Genomic DNA, 12,103 nt, shown 5'->3' with positions numbered 1-12,103 from the left:
AAAAAAAAAGAAAGAAAGAAAGAAAGAAAAGATCCCAGAGGAGCAAAGTAGAAATTTATTTCTCTCTCATGTAACAGAGTTCTAGGTCAGTGAATGGCTTTGCTCCTTTCAATCCTTTATAGACCCAGTTTTCTTATGTCTTGTTTCTCCCCCATTTCCCAGGACATTATTCTTACCCATAAGATCGAAGCTGTGGACTCCAAATTAAAATAGGAGGGTCAGATAGCACAGACATTTCACCTCTCATTCCATGCTGGGTACATCCAATTGCAATAGAAGCTGGCAAGGGTGGTATTGGTGACCAGCCAGGTAGCCAGGCTGTGACTCTGTTATTATAGAAAAAGGAGGTGATGGCTTTTGATGGATGACTAGCAACCCACATTCTACCCTGAATAGCCACCAAATACCTGAACGCATGCCTCTTCCTACCCAAGGAATACATGTAATACTCTCCCTGAAGAAGACAACCTAAGTTCCATCCAACTGCTACATCCAGCTCAAAACCAAAAATATCTGGGTGGTACATTCTCTTCATCAGGTACAAATGTCCAATGATTCAGTAATTTGTAAATCAGAAATTAATTTATCTAATCCCCTTCTCACCAATATATGATATTGGACTAGAAACTAGTCCATAGTAATGACCAAATCTTGCTGGGGCAGGATCTATTTAAAAATTCCCTGCTTATGAAGTGGAATACATTTTTTGGTTAGATCTGGTTGACTTTCTGGGTCTCTGTTTTTTTCCATCTGGAGTATTCCTCCTATCCATAGCCATTGTGCCAGTTCGATGTATTACGTCCTCCAAAACACTATTATCTTTGACGTAATCTTGTGTGAGCAGATGTATCAGTGTTGAATAGAGTGTTTCCATGGAGATGTGACCCAGCCAACAGTAGGTCATAACTCTTATTGGATAATTTCCATGGAGGTGTTGGCCCGCCCATTCAGGGTGGGTCTGAATTAAATTACTGGGGCACTATATAAACTCAGACAGAAGGAGCGAGCTTGCCACAGCCAAGAGCGACACTTTGAAGAATGCACAGGAGCTGAGAGAGGAACTGCAGATGAGACAGTTTGAAGATGGCCACTGAAAACAGACTCTTGCTCAAGAGAAGCTAAGAGATGACAAACACCCTAAGAGGAACTAAGAGTGACATTTTGAAGAGGAGCTGCGGCCTAGAGAGGAATGTCCTGGGAGAAAGCCATTTTGAAACCAGAACTTGGAGGAGACGCCAGCCACATGCCTTCCCAGCTAACAGAGGTTTTCCGGACACCACTGGCCATCTTCCAGTGAAGGTACCCAATTGTTGATGCCTTACCTTGGACATTTTATGGCCTTAAGACTGTAACTGTGTAACCAAATAAACCCCCTTTATAAAATCCAATCCATTTCTGGTGTTTTGTGTTCTGGCAGCATTAGCAAACTAGAACAGATTTTGGTACCAAAGAAGTGGGGTGCTGGTGCTGCTGTGTTTGCAAATACCAAACATGTTGGAAAGACTTTTTAAATGGATTAGGGGCAGATTCTGGAAGAATTGTGAGGAGCTTGATAGAAAAGGCCTAAACTGCTTTAAAGAGACTGTGGAAATATGGACTCTAAAGATACTTCTGATGAGGCCTTGAGCAGAAATTATGAATGTGTTGTTGCGACTGGAAGGAAGGCAATCCTTGTTTTAAAGTGGCAGAGAATTTGGCAAAATTGAGTCCTGGTGTTGGACGGAAGGAAGAATTTGAAAGTGATGACCTAGAGTATTTAGCTGATGAGATCTCCAAGCAAAATATAAAAGAAGTAGCCTGGCTTCTACTTGCAGCTTATAGTAAAATGCGACAGGACAGAGATAAACTTAGAACTGAACTCTTGGGTTCAAAGAAACCAGAAACTGATGGTTTGGAAAATTCCAGGCTTCCAGGGAGTGGAACTCCAGAAGCTATAGCCCAACGTGAGGATTTAACCAAACCTGGAACCCAACCACCATTTCAGTACAAGCCAAGATTGGAGACAGAGTTATCCAGAAAGGATTTGTGGAAAGTCCTATTGTCTGACGGCTTTGACCCCTGTGTGCTTCATGTGAAGCCAACAGAATTTTTGCGAGATCTTTATAGACAGAGATGCTGCTGGTCTGGACTGGAGGAGACAGACAAGGAACAAATGGAAGGAAAAATTTCTTTAAAGACAGAGCCATGGAGGTTGAGGTCTGGAATCAAGAGACCTTGGGCTAGGAGAGTGGAGTGGCCCACACGCATGGAAAGGGTGAGTTTGCCCCAGAGACTGAGGATGGGCATTCTGCCTCTACGCTCTGGAAGAGTTTTGCCACCCCAAGTCCCAAAGAGGGTGGAGCACATTCCCAGGGAATTGGGGAGAGCCTGGCTGCCACCACACTGTTCTGAAGGGGTTGAGCGTGTGCCCCGGAGATGGAAGGGAATCCGGGAGTTGCCCCGATGTTTGAGGAGAGTGGGGCCAAGAAGGTGGTCTCCCGATGTGTGGATATGTTGGAGCACTCACCCCAGCATTTGGAGATGAAAGGGCTGCTGAAAAGGCCCTTAGGAAGGGTTAGATTCCCACTCTCTCAAGCCCCAAGGATGTTAATGACTCTCAGACTTTGAAATCTAATGGAGTTTGTCCTGTGGGTTTTAGGAACAGTTTTGGTCCTGTTAAACCTGTTTTCTTTACTGTTTCTCCTTATGGCAATGAGAATGTTTATCCTATGAATGTCCCCTCTTTGTATATTGGAAGCACATAACTTGTTCTAAGTTCACAGATCTACAGCTAAAGGAGATTTATGCGTTAGGACTGACCACACCTATATTTGATTTTGATGGGATCTTATTGTTACTGAAATGATTTAAGTTTCTGTGACATTTTTGTGGGATGAATGTATTTTGTATATGGAAAGATAATGTCATTTTGGGGTCCAGGGGGTGGAATGTGCCAGTTTGATGTATTATGTCCCTGAAAACGCCATTATCTTTGATGTAATCTTGTGTTGGCAGATGTATCAGTGTTGATTAGATTGTAATACTTTGAGTGTTTCCATGGAGATGCACCTCATCCAACTGTGGGTGATGATTTTGGTTGGATAATATCCATGAAGGTGTTGCCCCACCCATTCAGGGTGGGTCTGAATTAAATTACTGGAGCACTATATAAACTCAGACAGAAGGAGCAAGCTTGCTACAGCCAAGAGGGACACTTTGAAGAATGCACAGGAGCTGAGTGAGTAGCTGCAGATGAGACAGTTTGAAGACAGCCGTTGAAAGCAGATAGAGAAGCTGAGAGAGGACAAACACCCTAAGAGCAACTAAGAGTGACATTCTGAAGAGGAGCTGTGGCCTAGAGAGGAATGTCCTGGGAGAAAGCCATTTTGAAACCAGAACTTTGGAGCAGATGCCAGCCACGTGCCTTCCCAGCTAACTGGTTTTCCAGACACCACTGGCCATCCTCCAGTGAAGGTACCTGATTGTTGATGCCTTACCTTGGACATTTTATGGTCTTAAGACTGTAACTGTGTAACCAAATAAACCCCCTTTATAAAAGCCGATCCATTTCTGGTGTTTTGCATTCTGGCGGCATTGGCAAACTGGAACACCATATATGAAATGGATATTGAGGGGTATGCTATTCTTGAGAACTCTACGATTGTCACAGCTTGAGTCCACTTGTGTAAACTCGGGACCTCAGTGTTGTTTTAAAGCTCAAGTAAGCATAGGTGGGACACAGGTTTCAAGATCATTGTCTAAAATTATTGAATAGGCTATTGCTACTAAGTAATGATGCATAGATGCAGGTTATACATACTTTAATTTACCCTGGTCTTTCTATCATGTTTGGCCAAGAAGCAATAGCCTTACTCATCACTGTCTTAGAGATTGGAGTCTGTTGGCTTCTCTGACTTTATGAAGACCCTAATCTGTGGACCCTTTCATTCCATCTGTTTGCAAATTGGCTAATGCATGCCAAAGTTCATATCTTTATTGTAATACTTTGATGAAATCAGCAGGAAGCAGCCAACTCACAATGATATTCTTGCATTTTCCAATCACTTCCTCTAGAGATTCAGGCTCAATGATCACCTGCACTATCTGCCAAATTCTCAGAGATTATAGTTTTACAAAATGTTTCCCTTGATCTAAGGAGGGTAACCCGTTTTTCAGGCTAACAGTTCTCTGCTTTTGCAACTCAACCATAAGCAGCGTATTTTTAGGGTAGCACCCCACTTCTGGAACCAGTTACTGTATGTATGTAACTGGTTCCAACTTGTTCATGGAGCTTAGACTTTTGTCCTGTCACATACAGTAACTGGTTCCAGAATACTGAATCTCTGTATAATTTTCTTTTCTTAATTTTTGGGGTATTGGAATAACTAGAAGGAAAGAACTGAAATGGTGGAACTGTAACCCATAGCATTCTTTGAAATTTGCTCTATAGTACTTGTTAAATTGTAATTTGCAAGTTATCACCTTTTTGTATGTATGTTATATCTCACAATAAGGAAATAACTGAAACTGTGGAACTGCAACCTGTAACATTCTTTGAAATTTTCTCTCTAACTACTTGTTAAATTGCACTTAGAAAGTTATCACTTCTATGTATATATGTTTTATTCCAAAATTTAAAAATATGATTATTAAAAAAAACAATCACAAAGCTACAGTAATCAAAACAGCATGGTACTGCCACAAGGACGGACATATAGACCAATGGAATCAAACTGAGAGTTCAGAGATAAAACCTCACATCTATGATCAATTGATCTTTGACAGCAGAGCAAACTCCACTAAAAAAAAAAAAAAAAAGTCTAAGCTCCAGTAAAAAGAAGAAAGAGACCTCCAATGCAATATTTCACACAGGATTGTTTTTTCCTCTTGAGTTTCAGGTTAGCAGGCAGCTCTATTTCATGCAGTCTTTTACGGTGCCAAGTCCTTTCCAACTCATTTCTCCAGCAATCCCTAAGACTTGGCTTTGTTAGTTTATCTAGGGCTTCCAAAACAGAACAGCACAAACTGGGTGGTGTAAAGCAATACAAATGTATGGCCTCTCACTTGTGGAAGGTAGAAGTCTGAAGTCAAGGCATCAGCAAATCTCCTTCTGAAACCCGTAGGGGAGGGTCCTTCTTACCTCTTCTGTCTTCCAGTGGCTTGTGGCTGCATCACTCCATCCTCTATCTCCTCTACCATCACGTAACCACACAGAAAACAGTTCTGACGCACATCGGCATCTTCCATAGCATACTTTTGCCATTTTCTCCCTGTGTGTCCTTGGCCAAGTCGTTTCACCCCTCTGAACCTCCTTTCAGCTTTCCCATATGTAAAATAAAGATAATAACACCTAGAACACGGGGGTGTTGGGATGCTAAATGGGAAAATGCAGAAAGTATTAAACTGTGGAGCATCATGACCAAAAACTAGATGATTTTAGCGGTGGGATGGATAATCATATTTTATTCAAAGCTGCATCAAGATATGGTTGCTGATGTGCTCACAGACATAGGGGACTGGTGGTTTGATGGGCTGAGCCCTCTAGCACGGGACTTGCCCTTGGGAGGACTGTTGCTGCAAAGGAGAGGCTAAACCTGCTTATAATTGTGCCTAAGAGCCTCCTCCCGAATGCCTCTTTGTTGCTCAGATGTGGCCCTCTCTCTCTAGCTAAGCCAACTTGAAAGGTGAAATCACTGCCCTCCCCGCTACGTGGGATCAGACACCCAGGGGAGTGAATCTCCCTGGCAACGTGGAATATGACTCCCAGGGAGGAATCTGGACCCGGCATCATGGGGTGGAGAACATCATCTTGACCAAAAGGGGGATGTGAAATGAAATGAGATTCCAAAAGGAGCTGAGAGGTCACTCTGGTGGGCACTCTTACGCACAATATAGAGAACCCTTTTTAGGTTCTAATGAATTGGAATAGCTAGCAGTAAATACCTGAAACTATCAAACTACAACCCAGAACCCTTGAATCTTGAAGATGATTGTATAAAAATGTAGCTTTTGAGGGGTGACAATGTGATTGGGAAAGCCCTATGGACCACACTCCCCTTTGTCCAGTACATGGATGGATGTGAGGAAAAACAGGGGCAAAAAAAAAAAAAAAAACTCACCCAGCTTTCTTTTTTACTTCAATTGTTCTTTTTCACTTTAATTTTTACTCTTATTACTTTTGTGTGTGTGGTAATGAAAATGTTCAAAAATTAATTTTGGTGATGGACGCACAACTATATGGTGGTACCGAGAACAATTGATTGTACGCTTTGTGTGACTGCATGGTATGTGAATATATCTCAATAAAATTGAATTATTAAAAAAAAAGGTGAATCAAGATAAAACACAACTAGCACCTCAAACCTGCACTTAGGCTGATGCTGAAGGAGCCATTTGAGATTTCTTTTGATTTGGGAAATTTAAAGAAAAATATCAAGTAAATGAAAGCATCTTTGGCACACAGATTGGTTGGTCCTAGGAGATGCAATTGGGACCCCCTCCCCATATCCCTTCTGCCCATCCCATCACCTGCCCAGTTTCCATACACCCCAACAGCTTCCAACAGGGTGAGATCTTGGCCACACACAGAGTAGGGCAGAGGCAACAGGTTGATAACACCTGTCTTAGTTTACCTGGGCTGCTATCACAAACACCACCCAAGGTGTTGGCTTAAACCACAAGCATTTATTGACTCACGATTTCAGAGGCCAGAAGTCCAACCTGAAGATACAAGGCTTATTTTCTCCTCAAAGACTGCAGAGCTCTGGCTCTGGCCACTGGCTATCTTTGGGGATCCTTGGCTTTCCCATCACATGGAGATGTCTTCTCCCTGCTTCTGCTCCTCTGATTTTTTTTTTTTTTCTGCTGTTTTCTGGCTTTTTATGAGGCCCCAGTCATCCGGATTTAGGGCCAGCCTCACTCAGTTTGGCCACACCCTAAATAAAAGTCACATCTTAAGAGGTCTGATTTATATGGGGTTCACTCCCACAGGAACAGATGGAGACTAAAAACACACGCAAATCGGGGTACCAAATTCAACCCACCACACTGCTGAAGAGGCAACCGTCAACCAACATGCCAATTTTGAAATGAGGGTGTTTTAAAAAATGATTTCCACCTAATTTGGCAATGTAGATGGATTTCTCAGGAAATCAGACACCCTAAGCTGAAGAGGGCAGCTTTTGCCAGCTGCCCAAGGTCTAGATCTTTCCTTAAAACTGCACTTCTCAACAAGTTAGGGGAGCTGGAGAGTGACTTGCCCCCAGGAGATTCTGGCAATATCTGGAAATATTTTTGGTTGTCACAACTCGGAGGTGGGAGGGAGGGGTATCAGCTGCGTGGAGGTCAGGGATGTGCTCAACATCCTACAGAAAAAAAAAAAAAAACACAAATAAATGGATCAGAGATGCTTTCCTACTCCAAGCTGACAGTTCAGCCTGTCACAGTTTCACAGATGCTGGAGGATAACCAGGGTCAGAGATGAGGGACTTACTACCCGTGGTACAGCCTGAGTTTCATGTTTGTGCCAAATCCCATCCATGCCCAACGGGGACAGGTGGAGGCTGAGTGCACGGTGGGTTTGCCTCGCAGTTGAGAAACCCCACCCTTAGGAAACCCAATCTTTTAGAGCGAACTGCAGGAGAGCTGCCCAGCCTTTATCGCAGAGGGACACGTTATCTTTATGGTCTGGACAGCAAACAACACTGCTCTCTGCTCCACAAGAAGAAACGCCCTCTATCTTCCAAGGCTGTTTGCTACACAGACATCCTTGAACAGAAGCTTCACAGAATGTACCAAAATGCAAGACACCCAGGGAGAGTTGTCTCCTGGACGGGCAGTGGCAGTCATCGGTGAGAGTAACTGGGGCTGGAGACAGTCGCAGATGACTGATAGTTCTCTCAATTCAGGAGTCAGATGACCTGGATTCAAACTTCTGCTACTTCTTGGCTGTGTGGTCTTGGGCAAGTTACTTAACCTCTCTGTCCCTCGGTGTCTCCTAAGCAAAATGAGAATAAACATCCCTGCTTTGTGAGGTTATTCTGGAAAACAAGTGAGCTTATGCCTGCAAGGATCTTAGAACAGTGTAGGCAGACAGAGAGCCATGTCAGCGTTAACTATAATTATTATTAATTACCATGACGATGACGCAAACTTGTGGTCATGCCTGTTTTTCAGCATTTGTGAGCAGATGCTGTAACCCACACAGTAACCTCACAGTCTGGCTAGGAGAGTCCCAGAGCACATGGGACCCTTTGCTCCCTGCCCCCAACTCCGAATTGCCCCTCCCCCTGTGCCCCTTAGAAAAATGTGGCATCGGGGATGGGCAGTGGCAGTTTTAGGGTGTCCAGAAATCAGACAGACACAGGGTCCAGAGCTGGCTTTGCTGTGTGATCTCCGCGGCTGCAGGACTCCATGTACACAATGCACAAGGTTTTGGGGAAGGGTCAGCGAGTGCCCTTCCTCGCCAACCTCCCGGCACGTGGCGCTGTGTGAATCACCCTCTGCCAATGCCATTTTATCATCATCACGGTCATATTAGTATTAAACGAGCAAGACTCCACAGGGTGCAACTGAGAACATCTTTTCTTCTTTCCCACCTCTCTTCAGTAAATTCACCTTATCCCTGTTCTGGGGTGAACTGTGCCCCCCAAAAGATTTGCTCAAGTCCTAACGCCTGGTCCCCTAATGTGACACTATTTGAAAATAGGGTCTTTGGAGTATGATTAGATGCGTTAAGACGAGGTTAAATTGGAGTAGAGTGCACCCAAATCTAACACGGCTGCTGTCCTTATAAGAAGAGGAAATTTGGGGTGATGGACAAGCCAAGGGACGGCAAGGATGGTGGGGGGGGCCACCAGGAGCTGACAGAGGCCAGGAAGGACTCTCTCCTACAGGTTTTAGAGTGGGGTGCACTGTCCTGCCGGCATCTCAATAATAAATTCCTGTTGTTTTAAGCCTCTGGTTTGGGGTACATTGTTCCTGCGGTCCCAGAGAATGAAGCCTGTCACCTTATTCTCTCTGCATGCCTCGAACTCCAGGAGGTATATTTGGGGGTGAGGGATGGGTAGGAGGGGTCACCCCCTTACTCTCCTCTGTCTCTGATCCCTGCACCCCGTCACCCCCACACTCCCCCTTTCTCTCAAGCCTCCTCTACCGCCTGCAGTCCCTCCCCACCGCAGTCTGGGCATATGTTTTTCCCTCTGCTTGCAGCACTGGCTCCACCTCAATTGCCACCTCCTCTGGGAAGCCCTCCCTGATTTCTGCCCACGATTACTCAGTCCCCGCATTATATATCCCATTGACAGCTTTAGGGGTCACTGTCAGCGCCCTGTCCCCATTCTGGTGGCTCGATGTCCCAGCTCGCTTGCCCCTCGGGTGGGTAAACCCGGAGGTGCGTGTTCTCCACTGCCTCCCAGAGGGCGCTGGAGAGACAGATCCCCGGTTGCCCCCGGCAGGCACTTTCTTGAAAATGCACCCCTCTTTGCCTGCCCTTCCCGGCCTCACCTCCCCACTGCCCTGCTCGTGGCTCTTGGGGCCACCTCCCAAATAAACAACTCGCTCTCGAAGACCGTCTCGGGGTCTGCTTCTGGGGCAGCCCTGAGCCCATAATTCTCTGCAGGTCTTTGCTGTCTCTCTCCACCAGGCTGGGTTTCTCCACCACCACATCCCCAAAGCCAGCAAGCACCTGGCGTGAAACAGACACTCTGCCCACGTCCACTCACAAGTGACCCTGAGAGTCTGACTTCTGAGCTATAAATGGCAGCCGCCATCCACCTCGAGTCCCAGACAGCTGGGCCAGACCCCCAGGGGCCCGGAACCCCAGATGCCCTCCCGGCCGCCCAGCTACAGCTCCTGGGGTGTTCCGTGGGCAACTACGCAGAGGGGACGTCACCCCGGCCCCAAGTGGCTTGAAATCCACTGCTTGTCCCCTTCTCCCTCTTCGGCATCAGATTCCACCTTGGGGGGCCCCCTAAGCAGGAGACCCACCCTACAAGGCCACGGAGAGAATGGGCAGCTCCTGCAGGAGGGATCCCTTTTCCAAGACGGTGGCATCAGGCCCAGAATTAGCCACACCACCTGCGTGGGGACAGCCCTGGAGTCCCCGGGGACAGCAGGGGTGGGGGGCTGACCGCTGCTGACCCGGCTGGAGATGGGCAGGGAGGCAGAGGGCACCGGGCAGGATCAGGTCCCACCTCTGTGCCTCCCAAGCGGGGCCACCACTGGGCAAGCTGTTCCGGGCCTTGGTTTCCCCATCTGTAAAATGAGGAGGGGCTGATAGCCGTGGCCAGTTTCTAGAGCTGCACCTGGCTGGCCGTGGGTTATGGTCAGCCGTGCGCCCTAGAGGACAAAACCTCAGCTTCCTCCTCTGCCAAAGGGGGAGAGAAACAAGCCTCTCCCTGAGCCCTCGATAAACGGTTCTTTATTATCAACCTCATGTGCTTTCATCTTCACCGGCATTCTTTGAGATGCCATCATTATGCTCTCCTTTTGTTGCAAGGGGAAATAATAGACTCTTCACAGTCAGGATGTGGGGTGGGGGGCAGGGGGATGAGGGACGGATGGAGAGCAGAGCTGGGGAGGGTTCTGAGCTGTGGAGAAGCTAATGTCCCTAGAATGAGATAGAGGTTCCAGAACATTCTGTTTGCTGCTTTTTCGGCCCCCACGCCATGCAGGTGAATTCTCAGAGTGATAAAGAGGAAGGAGCTGGCTTGGGGGCAGCAAAGGAACAGGGCAGGGCAGAGGGGAGTTGGGTTTCTGCATCTTGACCTGACCCCCAAGTTCCCCACCCTGATCCCACTCCTTCCACAGTTTCGGCAGGAGATGATGAGGCCTGTCCCCCTCACCCCATCCCACATCAAAGCCCACTGCCTTGAGACTGGGGTCCAGGGCTCTGTCTGGGCATCCAGGAAAGCTTCCTAGAGAAGGGGCCATCTGATGTGGGCCTTGAGGGGTGAATAGAAGTTCCCTAGGCAGAGAAGCGTGTGTGTGCATGTGTATGTGTGTGTAAGGGGAGCTTCTAATTTTCTTTAACAAGTATTTTCTGATCTTCTCTCTGCTTGATACTGAGGGGACCACAGACAAGTCTGCAGCACAGGCCTGTCCCAAAGCATGTGACAGCCCAAGAGTGATGAGCAAATCATAATAGCAATAACAGAGCCCACATTCTACGTATGCACTAGGACTCAGCACATGGGAGCACTGTGTGTTTGTTGAGTGAATAAATGAGCGATTACATCTGCCTGAACTCAGCTCACACTGCCTGTGAGAGCTAGAGAAGAGGGGGCTGCTCGGGTACATGGGAGGAGGTGGGACATGGCAGCTGTGTCTGGGAGGCAGTGGGAGGATCTCTAGGCTCGGAGGGAGGGGAGACTTGGGGGGGGGTGGGCAGGAGTCTTGAGTGAGAAGCCGAGGAGCTGGGGCTGGCTCCAGGGGATGCTGGGGAGCCACTGCTGGGTCCTGAGCAAGGGAGGGTATCGGGGAATTGAGTCTTTGGCCTCCAAGTGTTTCTGAGGGACACTGTGATCAATCGATTGATTGGCTTTCTCACCCTTGTGAGCCAAATGCAGTGGACACCCAAAAGGGACCAAAGGACAGAGGGAGATGAAGTGGGAGAAATCCAGGAGGGCTCCCTGGAGGCAGTGGCAGGACTAGCCTAACTGTAGAGCCCAGTCCTTGGAGATGAGACCCAGAGGGGTGGGGAGAAAGAGAGAGAGAGAGAGATGGTGAGAGATGAAGAGGGTCCAAGAGAGAAAAGACCAAAAGTGACCAAAGGAGAGAGGGAAATGAAGTGGGAGAAATACAGGAGGGCTCCCTGGAGGCAGTGGCAGGATTAGCCTAACTGTAGAGCCCCAGTCCTTGGAGGTGAGACCCAGAGGGGTGGAGAGAGAGAGAGAGAGAGAGACAGAGAGAGAGAGAGAGAGAGAGAGAGAGAGAGAGAGATGGTGAGAGACAAAGAGGGTCCAAGAGAGAAAAGACCAAAAGAGACCGAAGGACAGAGGAAATGAACTGGGAGAAATCTGGGCAGGCTCCCTGGAGGCAGTGGCAGGCTTAGCTTGACTGTACAGCCCCAGTCCCTGGAGGCGAGACCCAGAAGGGAAGAGAAGGGCGGCCAGGAACCCCTCAA

The sequence above is a fragment of the Choloepus didactylus genome, chromosome 25 (assembly GCF_015220235.1).
Source record: "Choloepus didactylus isolate mChoDid1 chromosome 25, mChoDid1.pri, whole genome shotgun sequence".
NCBI lineage: Eukaryota > Metazoa > Chordata > Mammalia > Pilosa > Megalonychidae > Choloepus > Choloepus didactylus.
This window is presented reverse-complemented; position numbering follows the sequence as displayed.